The sequence below is a fragment of the Staurois parvus genome, unplaced genomic scaffold (genome assembly GCF_062004578.1).
Source record: "Staurois parvus isolate SC_StPar_1 unplaced genomic scaffold, SC_StPar_1.0 ptg000714l, whole genome shotgun sequence".
Classification (NCBI taxonomy): domain Eukaryota; kingdom Metazoa; phylum Chordata; class Amphibia; order Anura; family Ranidae; genus Staurois; species Staurois parvus.
The window spans coordinates 1,355,537-1,372,042 of NW_028318510.1; positions in this window are offsets into that span (position 1 = coordinate 1,355,537).

Genomic DNA, 16,506 nt, shown 5'->3' on the forward strand with positions numbered 1-16,506 from the left:
TTGGGACACTATTCCTCCAACTGATACCAATGATCAGGCACCATTCCTCCCACTGACACCATTAATGGGGCACTATTCCTCCCACTGTCACTATTGATAAAGCACTATTCTTCCTTCTAAGACCAAAGATGGGGCACAATTCCTTCCATTGATACCAGCCATGAGGCACTATTCCTCATGTTAAAACCAATGATTGGGCACTGTTTACTCCCACTGATGCAGGAACATTCTCTGCTCACAATGGCCACAGTCTGGCATCCCTAAAGTCTGAAGGACGGCAATCTGGACCTTTGTTTAAAACGTTTAGAGCCCCCTGCTCTGTGCAGTGGTCTCCTAACTTCGAGCCAGATGTGGCCCCTTGCTTGCCTTTGTCCAGCCTCTGGGACAATATTCTTCCCACTGATACAAGACAGTATTCCTTCAACTGAAAACCATGATGGGAAACTATTCCTTTGACTGGCGATGACCATGGGGCATTATTCCTTCCACTGACATCAATTATGGAGAACTATTCCTTCCACTGAAACCAATGATGAGGCACTCCTCTTTCTAATGACACCATTGATGGGGCACTATTCCTCCTCTCACTAACATCAAAAATGGAGTACTATTCTTTCCACTGACACACACAATGGGACACTATTACTTCCACTGACACCAGCAATGGGACACTATTCCTTCCACTAACACCGATGATGGGGCACTCCTCTTCCTAAAGAAACCATTGATAGGACACTATTCCTCTCACTAACATAAAAAATGGAGTGTTATTCTTTCCCAGGGGCGGACTGACAACTCATGAGGCCCCCGGGCAATAGGGGATCATGAGGCCCCCGTGTCCTTGCCCAAACTCAAAAAAGCCTATGAAAAAGGTACCAGGGGCATCTCATGGGACCCCCTACTGACCCCGGGCCCTCGGGCAGTGCCCGAGTTTCCAAATGGTCAGTTTGCCCCTGTTCTTTCCACTGATACAAACAATGGGGCACTATTACTTCAACGGACACTAATGACAGGGCACTATTCCTTCCACTGACACAAATAATGGGGCACTCCTCTTTCTAATAGTATTAATATATATATATTATATATTAATAAATAAGTGTAAAATAAATACATAAATAAATTAATTAATAATTAACTAATAACCCCTATTCCTTAACCCTATAAAAAAAAAAAAAAGAATAAATAAATAAGAAGACAATAAATAAAATATTAACCCCTAACCTTAACCCCAACTCCTAATCTTAAACCTAACCTAATTCTAACCCCTCCCCCTTATAAATAATAATAAACGATAAATAATAATAAAAAAACAATAAAAGCTGATGGAAAAGCTAAAAAAGCTGACAAATGTGTTAACAAATGATGCAACAGATGATATTTTTGTCTATTGGCTAAAAACAAAAGCTCAAAAACGCCTAAAAAGTCCTTCTTGGATAAAGGTTTTACATAAATAAAGCTGATCATTGTAAGCATCCCTACTAGTGTTACATTTTTGTCTCAACTATGTAACTGCTACATTCTGCTGGGGAGCTTGTTCTATTGAAAAATAACAGACTTACCGGCTGGATCACTAGATGAAAATAGAAGAAAGAAAGCCTAAAAAAAGAAAATGAATGCAGCCATCATATCTAAGGATTGGTAAGTTGCCAAATAATAAATGTTTGATTTTGAGTTTAATACTACTTTAAATAACCTCGCTCCATGAAAACTAAAAATGCAAAGGGAAGCTGGCAATTTCATCAGATCCACAGAGATCCAAGCTGGCAAGAGGGGGGAGCTGTTGATGCTGGGGGTGAGGATTGGTGCTGGGGGGCAGGTGTGATGGCAGGAGACAGTGGGGGGGCATTTTAGGGACTGCAGGAGGGGAGGAAGCAGCGGGTGGGCTATAAAAAGGTAGTGGCAGTATCGGAGCAGGGGTCTTTTTAGATGAATAGCTCTGATCAGCGGCTATTGTTCTGTTCATCAGAGTCTGCTGAACATTTCTGCTATAAATTTATGGTCACTGAAGTGACCATGAGCTTATAGCAGAGGAAGAACGCAAGCCCAAACGGCATATAGGTCTGGCCTGCTGGAAGCAGTGCTGTAGGTCTGTAAGCCATACAGACCTGGCAGTGAAAGGGTTAAAGTACCCTTTTTATTTTTTTATTTTTTTTATTTGCAAGAGGCATGGGACAGGAGAGAGGAAACATGGAAAAATGGGTAAAGTTATCCTCTAAGACATAATCAGGTTATAATATATATCAGAACTATCTACATCCTGGCTAATTATACAGTTTTAACAAACATTCAATGCACATTTAAAACATATACAAAAACTTACTAAAAATTTTCTTAATATACTTTACGTTCAAAGTTTGTCACAAATTCAGTCATTTGACCATTCTCCTACATCATATTCATCACTTTATAATTGTGATGAATGGAATTGATGAATGCCATTAAAAACAGTACTGTGAATGTACCTGAAGTTTACAATTTTTACTTTTTTACATTTCAAAATCAAACTTCAGTTTACCAGACAATGACAAACTTTTTTTTTTTTTACAGATGAAAATCGGTGATCCCAAAATGACTAGAGCCATCCATTTTTTGGGAAATAACCTTTATTTCTTGATGTCCTGACTGTTTAAAGTGTATGTGAACTGCAAATCTATTTTTCAGTAAGTTTGGCATTATATCTTATTGTATACAGTCATTTAGGCAATTTTTTTATTTAAAATAAATTCTTTATTTAAATTTTCAGGAAAAATATTTACAACACAAAGAGACAAAAACAAATTGTTCAGCCAACAGCATAAGTTTAAAGTATGGCAAAACAGATATCACAATACTGCCAGTGTCACTGAAGTAACATCATGGGTCCGACAAAGTACAAATTGCACTAAACAATTAAGGGTGATATGAATGTAGCACCCACTAGGTGCGGCTAGTGTAAGATAAATTTATTTTTGGCTCATTGTAATGAGTGAGCCTGAATTATTGTAGGTTCAGTGTGTGGTCAGGCTGGATGACCCAGCAGGTTACAACTATATCACCTTCACCTGATTCTGTAGGTCCATGGAAGCTTCCAGAACCCAGTGGGCAGAAGGGTGGATACCTCAATCTGTATATTCATGGAAGTCTGACCAATCCCAGGCTAAGAGGCTCTGGTAGTGTGGTAGACTAGCCCATAAATATGAGAGAGCCATGTTAGCAGGAGAGTTGGGTGGAAGATGGATTACTGAGAGGTGTTGAGGTGTAGCCTGGGAGGGAGCTCCAGAGGGGAGTTTTGCTTCCAGGCTGGGGTCTGGAAGCTGAAGAGAAGCTGAAAGAGTGAGCTCCAGTGCCCTGCTGTCCAACGCGGAAGGACAGCCTGCAAAGCTTGGAGAGGAACCAGCCCAGCTTGATGGCCTGAAAGCAGTTCTATCCACAGCTGCAGGACAAGGACAGTGTGAGTACTTCTACAACCCCAGGTCCTAGAAGGGAGAGGTCTGCTAGATGCAAGTTCTGGCAAGTCTTCAGGGTACAGTTCATAGCTTACCCAATCCCTTGTCCTGGGATTGGATCTTGTGACCAGGTGGGCTTGTATTCCGCAGAGCTCCTACATGTTATCTCATTGCTAAAAATCCACTCAGGGGACACCAAACACCTAGACGGGGATTAGTCTACTAAAGACTGTGATGGCGCTGGCTGGAACACAGACAAGTGTTTGTCGTTTTTTTTTCTAAGTGTACTAAAGTAGGAAACGTCCTCATTCTGCTGTTTCTTCACTCAAATTGGGCATCCCACAACCCTTTTACCCCTAATAAAACAAAAAAAACCCAATCCCATGGACTGTTTACTGACTGTGGATGAAAGTGTGGAAAGCGTGTGTTGCCTGGCTGTGCAGAGCTTAAGGGGGACCCAAAACTTAGCGGTCCTGAAGAGGGTAGCGCTACATAAACAACAATCATTCAAAACAAAAATATGGTCCTGGGAGTCCAAAAAGTCAAGAAGGTTGTTTGCAGGAAGTGCAAGGAAGTGTAGCAGCATACCCCAACATCTCGAGGAGAAAGGCAAACATACTGTACATTGAAGACCCATCACGGTTTGGTTGGTAGGAGCCAACAGGGAAAAAGCCCCTCATAATTTGAGGCCGATTGGCAGTAAGGTGAAAGTGTAATAATCTTTTTTTTTTTTTTTGTAAATTGCCAAGATTCATACCAGGAGATCCTGCCAGTAACAGTTGCAGCCTGACAAAGCTAAGCCTCTACTTCATAATTAGCAAACGTTTTGACATCCTGCCATGTGTGTTCCTTAAAGCAGTAGTAAAATCTTTTTACATTTCTTTTTTCAACTATACTCCTTGCAGGTATATGCCATATTTTGATAGGCCCTCCAGTGCTGCAGTGTTACTGATCCCACTGGTCCTGAGCGCTCTCATCCTCGCCCGGTCTTTCTTTCAAGTTCTGTCCCTTCAGCCGCTTGAATGGCTGGGCCGCGATGACATCACCCCTGCACATGCAACTGAGAGTCACATCACCGCAGTACAACAAGGGTGCGGTTAATGTAGTCTGCGCTGTGCAGGCTCAGATTATATTACCACTAACAAGCCAGGAGAGTCATTTATTACAGAAGAGACCACTAGGGTGTATTCTGTTATAAAAACCCTGTATGTCAGCTTTTTAAAAAAAAAAAAAATAGTTAAATACCTAATAAGCCTAATAAATAAGCATACTGAAAAATAAATCTTGGGTTTACATACATTTTAAAGTGCATATTTCTATTTTACAAGCATGTATTACCACCTTAATCCACTCCACCAGCTGTTTCAAACACACTCCTTTCCCCGAAAAGGGCAGCCTAAGCAGACTAAACAGCTCTGTTACTAATTTGCAAATGCTGACTTTTTATAAACCTCTAAACCTTTATTTTATCTCTAATCGCTGCCTTTGAATTTGGATGCATGCCTGCTGCACTGTAAACAGCCGTCATATCTGACCATTACAGGAAGGACAGAGGTGACGTTGGCTAGCCCACTGTGATTGATAGCCTGTCTTCACTTTCTCTATGATGTCAGTGGCATGATGGTGACCCTCAAAAGTTCAATACGTGGGCCCCATGGAGTAGACTGTTGTGGAGGTTTTTTCAATGATTATGCACCAGTAAATTGTTTATAAGCTACATAGTTTATGTTTCTGTAAACATTGGCATTGGAAAAAGTTTCTTTGTATTTCCACTTTTGTAGCCAAATTGAGATAACACCTACATTATATTTATTACACATTCTCATTCATGTTGCATAACTTTTAAAAAGTATTAAAAAATGCTCCTTTCATTCTGAAAACTCCAAAACTGATTTTTTTCAATGCAATGTTAAAGGGTAACTCCATATTCCTGAGAAAAAAAAAGCAAATTAAAAAAATAACGTAGCATATAAAATTGCTACAATAACTATACTGTAGTTGTATATTATTAAAAATGACCTTTCCACTTGGACTAAATGGGATTTATCCGATGACTTAAATCTATATAGACTGTGTATATCCATGCTCAACATACAGATGTGGGAACTAGGACTATAGCCTTATTAGATATTGAGAAGTCTTTTGACACAATAGAATGGCCTTAGAGAACAGTAGAATAGTATTGAGAAGAATGGGGCTTCCAAGTCACCTGGCTCCAAGTGTCATATAGGGATCCAGTAGTGTCCATATGCCTTGAAGGGGATCTCTTTACCCATTTTCAGCTGCATCATGGCACACAGTACAGCTGTCCTCTCTTCCCAACCCTACTTACTCTAGCCATGGAGACTATTTCAGAGACCCTTTGGATCTCTCCTAGAATTAGGGGCCCTTCATGGTTGGAAAAGTGGGTGGCCTGGTATGCTGATGACGTCTTGACAGGGTGCAATCCAGGTGCTAATATGCTTTTCACAAATTACAGGCCTTCAAGTTAACACGCAAACATTTCTACTGTTCCCATTGGATCCCCAAAGCCACTGAACTAACTCCTAAGGATTTACAACTGAATTGCATGAATAATTTTACCCATCTATGGGTTGTACTGATTCATAATGCTGGGGATTATGTTGCACTGTTGTACACTGTTGCACTGCAAAAAGGAATGACAAAGCTGAAGGCATGGAGCAGTTTGTTGCTGCCCCTCATTGGTCCATTCAACCTAATTAAAATTAAAATCTTTCCCAAATATACTTATCTTTTCACAATTGTCCAAACTGGATCCCCAAATCCTTTTTTAACCAACTCTCCTGGCTGTTTACCTTTTTCCTCTGGGTCCCACCAAGCACTGATTAGATCAACCCTACAGGGTGGACTGGCTGTACTGGACCTTTACAAATATTTTCTGGCCACTCAACTAGTGCCTGCATGCTGGTAGCTTCAGCCAGACACCAACAACTCCTCCACTATATTGGAAGCTGCTATTTTACCCTCTTTGAAGGCACTCCATTTGCTTCTATTTGGTGGTTTGAAAGCCCCTTACTTTCTCACCCCCCTCCAAGAAAGCCATAAATAAGGCCTGGACAATGGACATTCACCTACTCTGGGCACTACCCCCCACACCCCTTTGTGGAGCAATCTGTCCCTACCAAATTTCCTCATGATTCCTGGCTTGCAATGCTAGGCAAAATTCAAAATTAAAACCATTGCACAGATTGTAGAAAACCACACTTTAAGTCTCATCGTATTATCAGTTTAGATATTGCAGGTTGTGCACACCTTCAGCACTCAGTTTTTATCCCATCAACTTCACTTGACCTGTTCTGATTTGGAAATCTTGCTCAGAGCTGACCAAATTCAGCTCTCTGCCAATATCTCCTTCTGGTCAAGATCATAGGTCTAACAGTCTTCAAACAAAAACGGTTCACTGATATTCCTGATTTAGATGACAAGGGCCAGAATTAAACCTGGGACATACCTTTCGAACTGCTTGTGTCAGCCAGGGATAAATTGATCCAATTTAAGATATTTCGTAGAGTGTATTACACTCTGTATTGTCTCCCAAAGTTGGACCCCACACTTTCCTCTGTCTGCTGGTGTTGCTGTCATTCAAATGGATGGCTTTTTTCCATATTTTTTGGACTTGTCCTGCTATATGTACACACTGGTAAGATATCCTTACTTTTTTTCAGTGCAATCACCCAGACTAGTCTGGCTTCCACACATACATTTTGCTCACTGGGCCTAGTTGAGAAGTAGTAGTTTCTACTACAGCCAAAATAATGCTTATTGGCATTCTTTTATGCTAGAAAAGCTATTACAAAAGCTGCAAAAAATCAGCTCCCCCCAATAATTTAATTCTGCAACCAAATGATCAATTCAAACCTGCCACTGTTTCAATTCAAAGCAATGAAATAGATTTATAAAAAAAATACCTTTCATTTTCAATCTGCAGTGCTGCCATTTTCTATAAAATTCAATGCAATATGTAAACCAGGAGACAGTCTGTACACCATTAGTGTACGAACACTCACAGAAATTTAATTTCCTGTTTGTGTGATTGGTTCACTGATTTTACTAGAAGACTACTTAAAGTTACAAGTCAAATTTTAGGCATCTTCTGTAACAAAAATTTCATTTTTTGAGAGATATTCTAAAAACAGTTAAACAAGGGGATGCAGACCATGCTTTTTCCTCATTAGAAGACAGCAAGTGCATCAGCTGATTAATAATGAAAAAGTCACTCCCATTCACACTAACTCTGCAGACAACAAACAGCTTTTTCTTTGGAGCAGAAACAGAAAGTTTGTTAAAACCCCTGCAATGCACATTTATCACCTACAGTAGATTGTATTTTTCTCAACAAAAGTGGAGTTATTCTTTAAGGATTTATTGTCCAGACAGGCTGCAGGGACCCTTCTTGGAAGCCTGCTGTCTGAAGAGTTTCACCCAGCCAAATGCTTTAGGTATTCTCAAGCTGATGGCATTTTAATAGATCCAGTGTCCATGTATAATATGCATATTATACTCTGGGCACTGTGCTGGAGTCTCCTCCAACAGTTATACATCTACAGGAATCAGAGTATTCACAATAACAAAAATATGCCAGTGCCGTAAAATCTGTAAACTACAGCCTGCTATCCAGTGTGCTATTGGTGTCTGCCAAGATTTCCACAATGCTTAATCCAGCCACAAATACCATCTCACCGAATGCCTCTGTGGGAACTCTAAACAGGTAAAATTCATTCACTCAGGGCAGATACACCACTTTAATGGGCTATCCTTTCACCAGCTATAAAAAGAGCACATGCATTTGATTAAGAGAGCACACATGATAAAAAAAAGTTCAAAAAAAGATATATAAAATACTGGGTTTGTGCCTCAACTGTCAAATGTCAGAGTCTCTTCTACTCACTGGCATTTGAAAATTTAAAGAGACTTGGTGCCAGAAGGAGCATAGTCTTGCTTCTCCACCTTCCCCTTTTTGCTAAAATGAAATTAGAGTATATTACAGTGATTGTTAGGTCTGAGATGGACCCTGGTAAAGGACCACCTAACATACAATCTCCCTAGTTCATACTGATGTAAAATTCCTATTATAAAACTATATTTTTGGGGGGTGATTAGTTCCTTCAGACCCAACTGGTTTCATATCAGGGTTGAGAAAGGACTAGGAAATCAGTGCAGCAACTATAATAGAATTCCTTAACCAGCTTGCATGCTAATAGAATGTTTTTTCACCATTTCCACTTCTCAGAGCTTGCTGCAAAGACCTATTTTTCAATTTGTCCTTTTTGTTCTGCAGCTGAGTCTGCAGTGATCCTCATTCAAGGCTTCCCTTATATATTTGAATGGCCAGTTTAACCACTTGCCTACCAGGCACTTATACCCCCTTCCTTACCAGGCCAATTTTCAGCTTTCAGTGCTGCCGCACTTTGATTGACAATTGCGCGGTCATGCAACATTGTACCCATATGAAATTTTGATCATTTTTTCCTCACAAATAGAGCTTTCTTTTGGTGGTATTTACTCCCCGCTGGGCGCTTTACTTTTTGCGCTATAAATAAAAAAGTGCAAAAAATTTGAAAAAAAAAAAAAGTTTCTTTGTTTCTATTATAAAATTTTTCAAACAGGCATTTTTTCTCCTTCACTGATGTGCGTTGATGTGGCAGCACTGATGGGCACTGATAGGCGGCACTGATGGGCACTGATAGGCAGCACTAAAGGGCACTGATAGGCAGTACTAATGAGGTGTCACGGATAGGCGGCACTGATAGACAGCACTAATGAGGTGTCACGGATAGGCGGCACTGATAGACAGCACTAATGAGGTGTCACGGATAGGCGGCACTAATATGCAGCACTGATAGGCGGCACTGATAGGTGACACTGATGATGGGTACTGATAGACGGCACTGACTGGCATCACTGCTGGGCACTGACTGGCGGCACTGACTGGCACAACCCCTGGGCACTGACTGGTGGCACTGACTGGCAGCACTGCTGGGCTGCACTGGTGGGTGGCACTGGTGGGCAGCACTGGTGGGTGGGCACAGGTGGGTGGCACTGGTGGGCACAGGTGGGTGGGCACAGGTGGGTGGCACTGCTGGGCACATGTATGTGCCACTTCTGGGCACAGGTAGGTGGCACTGCAGAGTGGCACAGGTGGGTTCACTGCTGGGCACAGGTGGGTGCACTACTGGGCATGGGTGGGCGGAGCTAGTGGGCGCACTGCTGGGTGGAACTTGCGGGTGGCACTGCTGGGCACCGATCATCAGGGCACTGATCATCAGTGCCCTGATGATCGGTGCCGATCCCCGCTCTGACAACTGCCGGTTCTCGGCAGTACTTTCCTCACGATCTGACAGCGTGAGGAAAGAGCAGTCGAGAACCGGCACTTGCATTTCCCTCTGATCAGCGTGTCATTGGACACCGCTGATCAGGTGGTAAAAGGCCGCTGTGATTGGCCTTTTACCACATCACGTGATCAGCTGTGTCCGTAGGACACAGCAATCACGGAGATCGCCGGGTGCGCGCCCCCTGGGGCGCGCAGGAGAGTGCATTCTGGGAGGACGTCATATGACGTCCACCCAGAACTGGCCGGCCACGGTGAAGCCGTCATTCGGCTATGCGCGGTCGGCAAGAGGTTAAAGAACATAGTATATACTGTCTTCGCAAATTGAACCCAGCATGAGATATATGTTTACATGTTAGGTTCATGCATACTAAGACAGGCCATACATGATGCCATTTTCTTTCCTGCAACCATGGGTTACAGGAAATAAAAGTACATTGATTCCCTTCTGCAGAGCTATTGTGTTCTTCTATAATATCAGTGTGTGATTGTATATATAAGGCATACACTGTTATGGCGTCGGCACTAGGTGGATCCCTTTGAGAACGTGCATGCACACGAAACACGTCAGTTAGGAGCCCACGTGCTGACGTCATGCCGCCGCGTCCACGTGATAGTCTGGTGGCCATTTTTGTAAGTGCTTTTTATCCATTGATGATTTTATGCTCCATGTAGTTGCTATCTTTTTAATAAAACATACTACACTATATGATACTGTCTCCGGGCTCGGTCTATGAGCTTGCCCTCTAGGAGGAATCCCTTTCCTTGGTTCACCGTGGGCTGGAGATGGAGACTTGGCTACTCTACTTTTGATTGTTCATTTGGTGTATCACTGGCTTCTGGAGAGATCCCACCTTCAACCAGGTCACCAGCAGGAGGAACAAACAGGAACACCCCTTAGTGTCATTCCGCTCTTGGCTTGCTTGCTACTTACTTCTGGTGAGTGCATTATGGTGGAGGTGCAGTGCGGAAGTCACAGTAGTCACTACATTTTTTTGATTTGATCACATCACTATTTTTGGGACTATTATGATATTTAGAGGACTTACATATTTTCATTTGTTATACCTTCCATTTTGTTTCTTCATTGAAGTATTCACTATTCCCTATTTCTTTTTTATGATGTTTCCTTTCTTTTTTACAATCACACTGGTCATCATTGATTATAACACACATTTTTATTAGCGCTGCACATTGATATTATAGTGTTTTGTTTTGGTGGAGACAGAAGGTTTGCCACGTTATGCTAGCTGCTTTACTTTTTCATTTTTTGTTTTGCGCTCACCATTTATTCTTTGATTATTGTGTTCTTCTGCCTGGGAGGCCAGGGAGAGCCATCCCCATCAGGACAACACGGTAATTACTGCTAATGGCTATAATAGCTATAATATATAAAGTTTAATGCATGACAAGAACGGTTATACAGAACTCAGTAGGCGTTGCTAAATCTCAGGATGACCAATGAAACATTCCATTCTTATCAAAATAGTTACATGAAGAAAAGAAACTGCAAATAGTTGAGGGATACCACAGAAATGAAACTAGTCTAAGAAAACGATAGAGAAGTTACAAAATCAAAATTAACTGTTCGCACATCTAGAAATGGAGGCTTTATACAAAATGGATGCCAGTTAATAAGACATATTTCCTTACAGTTCCTTTCTTTTGTCACATAGTGACAACACATCCAGTTTCACAGATGTTTTTTCCAATATGAATCCGGGTTCTTTAAAAACTTGTTATAAATGCACATGCAAAGTTTAGCAACAACATAGAATATAAATGTTAGTAAAAAACAACAAAATCAGCATTCCTACTTTCCTAAACCATCGAGCTTGTAACACATTTACCTGGGCTCTATGATTCTCAATGACTTCATAGCAGTCTGGGATCTCAGCAGATGTGTTATGTATCCATGTACAACACTCATAGTCAGTAGTAGACTCACACAACTCGGTCAATGATGTGCCCATTTGTTCTATTTTCATTTCATTCATGAGCACCTGTTTCTTCAACACAACATTCAAATTAGTTGACCATTCCAAGGAAGGAGAACATTTCCTTTTACTTTCCGGGCGGGGCAGACCCGTAATGGCTAGGCTCCTGGACTGGCTCACCATTCTGGTACCTTGTGACAGAGTGAAACCTAAGTAATCCACCAAAATTTGACAACATTGTACCTTATGTCTTGCCACCTTGTGTCCCTTTGTACCCAGAAAATTTAACAGAGATATACTGTCCTGCCTACAAACCTCCCTGTTGTCTAAATCTTTCATGCTCACAAAACACTGAGATGACTCCAAGTGCACCCCTCCTTTCTTACTTATTGTGATTGTGGCCTTGAATTTCCCCAAAAAAATCTCTGCCTAGCAAATTCACAGGGCATCCTGATAAGATTTTGAAAGAATGTTTTACTATGGAACCTTTCCCGTGAGAGTCTGAAATACTCAATGGGGGTGTTTCCCAGGTTTTGGCATATGTCCCAGTGATAACATCTGAAGATTCACATTCTACTCTTGTCCCCTATTTCTGTTGCTACCTCTTTCTTTAGGATTATAACTATGTTGTAACCCCTGAAAATGTGCTTTGTTGGTAAATTTGAAGACCTCAAAACATCAAGCGGCGTGTTACTCCATCACTTGTTTTTCAAACGTACCTGTATCCATCTCTGTACAGTTTGAAATGGACTGTCTTATCAACAGCAAAATTGCAAATCTGTATCCTGTCATCAAGGTTTGGATATATACAGTGCCCATTTCTGCACTAACCATATCCATCCCCGCTTCTTCCTTCCAAACTTTTCTAAATCTTTTCACATGCTCTGTCACTGTCTCTTTTGTTGCTTGCTTAGAAACAACAGCAGTTGCTAACGATATCCTACTCTTCCATATTCTCTCCATCTCGGCTGTCACCTACTCTCACACCTTTCTCTAAATGTCTTCCTTCAGCCATACACAAGTCGCTGCTTGGGTTCCAGGATCAACTAGAACATATATTGTAGGCAGTATAGAAAAGGAATGCTTAGTGAGCGCTACCCTAGGAGTAAAAGTAATAAATACACTAGCTGCTGAAACACCAAAATAAAAGGTAACCAAAAAAACCTCCATAGTGTTCCAGAAATTTATGAATCAAAACAGACAGGTGCAGCGCTGAGTAATGATAAACACTTATAATATACATACTTTCATGTTATATCAACAGGTGCAAACAGATGATATCACGGAATGGTGATTCTCAGTGGCTAAATAGTTCAATAGGATATAATAAAATCGTGCGGATCCTGAAGGATCACAATGCCAGGTGTGTGGATATCCTGATCCGGGAGTGACAGATGGTGTGCTTCAAATGAATGAAATACGCACTCACCAGAAGTGCGTTTAAAATACGCAATATGAAATCCTGCGTCTCCAAACAGTTAGTGGATCATCTGTTCCCAGGTCAGGTCACACATCAGATAACCATCTGGTCACATCAGCATAGAGGTACCACGGTCCTTTGGTGCGTATCACCATCTTGGGTCATCTCTTTTTAGAATGGGCACTGCGAATGAAGGCACTCACACGGAGAGCCCAATAAGAGACCACATAGTGTGATACTGTATAAAGTCCCTTTATTCCAGTTTGATGAGTGTTACAAGATAATAAAATAAAATTTACTGACCATATGTTCAGAGTGGCCACCAGCGGTGGTCAGATGTCCGGTTGCTATAGCCCCTCTAACGCGTTTCGTGCGAACTGAGCGGTAGTGCAACATACAGTTACAAAATTATCAGCAACCGCCCGTCTCACTTTACATCGCCACTAAAATGGCGCCGCGCTATGAATACTGTTCTGTTAAATGCAGTCACTAGTGGGCACTTCCGCCATCCACAGCAAAATGGCGTCGGCATACCGCGCACGCGCCGATAGCCGGCAAAATGGCAGGCCCGTTAAGTGTGATTGTCATTCTTTATATATAAATAGCACTGCATAGATGTCCTGCTGTAAGCCCTTGTACCCTATGACTACGTGCATTGCACGAAACGCGTCAGTGGGCTACAGCATCCGGACATCTGACCACCGCTGGTGGCCACTCTGAACATATGGTCAGTAAATTTTATTTTATTATCTTGTAACACTCATCAAACTGGAATAAAGGGACTTTATACAGTATCACACTATGTGGTCTCTTATTGGGCTCTCCGTGTGAGTGCCTTCATTCGCAGTGCCCATTCTAAAAAGAGATGACCCAAGATGGTGATACGCACCAAAGGACCGTGGTACCTCTATGCTGATGTGACCAGATGGTTATCTGATGTATGACCTGACCTGGGAACAGATGATCCACTAACTGTTTGGAGACGCAGGATTTCATATTGCGTATTTTAAACGCACTTCTGGTGAGTGCGTATTTCATTCACTTGAAGCACACCATCTGTCACTCCCGGATCAGGATATCCACACACCTGTTATTGTGATCCTTCAGGATCCACACGATTTTATTATATCTTATTGAACTATTTAGCCACTGAGAATCACCATTCCGTGATATTATCTGTTTGCACCTGTTGATATAACATGAAAGTGTGTATATTATAAGTGTTTATCATTACTCAGCGCTGCACCTGTCTATTTTGATTCATATATTGTAGGCACCTTTGTCCAGTCAAACCCTGAGTCCATGTCATATCCCAAAATTCCATCAATTATTAATTTCATATTCTGCTGTGAACACTGTCTGTCTCATATGGCTCTCTTCTCTTCCTCCCTCTACCCCTCCCTTCTCCCTTTCTGTACTATCAGGACTTTGTTTTTCTGCCTGAATTAAGGGAGATCGTGATGGTCTGCCTGTCCTTGAAGGTCTGAGGTAAAAAAAAAATCATCCTCTCTTTTGGGTAAAGATGAATATACTTTTGTATAACTTGCCAGAGCAGGCGGTGGGGGGTAAAGAGTGGAAATGTAAGTTACTGTGCTCTGGAGTGTAACCAGACGCATATTTCAGCTACTTTCAGCTACTTTCATATTTCTGCTGCTTTCATATTTCTGCTGCTTTCAGATACTGTATCTCATAACAATACCGTTATCACATATTCCTTACAAGTTAACCTAGACAATTCAGGATATATTGTCTTTTTCTCTTTTTTTTTGTTGTTAGCAATATCACTTAACACTTTACACAGGAGCTTAAAAATGTTTGGTAGAGATCTCTCACCTTAGATATACCCTCTTTGATGCAAAAACAGCTGTTAGGCAAAGCAATAAATATTACAGTGTCAGTACTTATTCTCTGAAGCGTTGAGGCTGTGACTCCGACAAAGCCTTCTCAACATTTCAGGAGTTTAACACTCAAAAAGAATGAACCTTGTAATATCCCTATACTGTAACACAAATTACTACTTAACAGTTTCTTAACATACAGCAATAAAGCACTTATACTTCTAAAATGGTAAAAAAAAAACGAGGACTCCTGTGAATTCACAATTATACTTGCCTAGGCAATTTTTCCCCAGAGGTTTCCAAAACCTCTGAATTCCCTTTGAGGACCCACCTCAAAGACTCTCCATGAGATCCAACAATCTCAAAATGGAAACTTGGGCTACTGTCCCTGGGTCTTAAAGGGGGACAATCCAGGTAAAACTAAGACTGGCTCAGCTTACCTGACCGGCCACGCATTTAAACAGGCGTTTGGGAAGCGTTTTTAACGCTCCTCAAACGCTCCCCAAACACCCCATGCGCAGTTTTGAGTTGGGTTTTGTGGTGTGGTTTTGCCAAGTGTTAAAAGTGTTAAAACCGCACCACAAACACCTATAATGAAGTTAAATTGAATTAACATCCACAACTGCCTCGCAAACGCCTCACAGGCGTTTGGGGAGTGGCACCATAGACTTGAATGGATATAACGAAGATCCTCCTGCGCTTGAATGGAGTCCTAGCCTTGAAGCTGCTGACACTAACCTTATACCCAATAAGTGAATAAACCAATAAATATAACAGTGCAGCGCTGACAAAATTAAATGATGAATAAAAATATAAATAAATATATAAATAAATGGTGAGCAAAATAAACGAACTTGGTACATAATAATCAATCCCCTTGATTTCACATCAGGGAAATCTACATATAAATAAATAAGTGTATATTATATAAATTATATAAATTATTATTATTTTTATTATTATATAAATAATTGTGTATTGCTTGAATCCCCTCTCACTGGGAATACACAGTGCACATAGTGAAATATAAACCGTAACACAATGCTGTGAAATAACACACAAAAAATGTGCAAAACAACTCTGGTTACCCTGAGGAAGTCACGTGCTAAACGTGACGCAACGTGTCGGTACGCAGATACCCATGCAGTACACCCATAGCATGTGAGTGGGCATTTTTTATTCTGATTATTCATTTATTAAACCGGTTACACTATGGAGGATCTCTGCTTGTATTTTACTATGATCCTGGGAGGAGCTGGCTGCTAGTTGGTTGAAGGCATCATTGAGGGGAATCCTGGGAGGAGTGTGTCCTTGTAGGATCGGTTGATCCCTAAAGCGAGCTGGCCCTTTGGGGTCTAAGTAAGGAGGTGAGGGGGCATTCTGGCTATTGGAGGATTGTCACTTGTGAATCACCTACACAGCACGACTATTGCATGAGAGTGAAGTGGGAGTACCACTATATGTGTTGCTATTTTTGGGACTATTTAACCATTTGTTCACAGTTGCTTTGCACATTTTTTGTGTGTTATTTCAC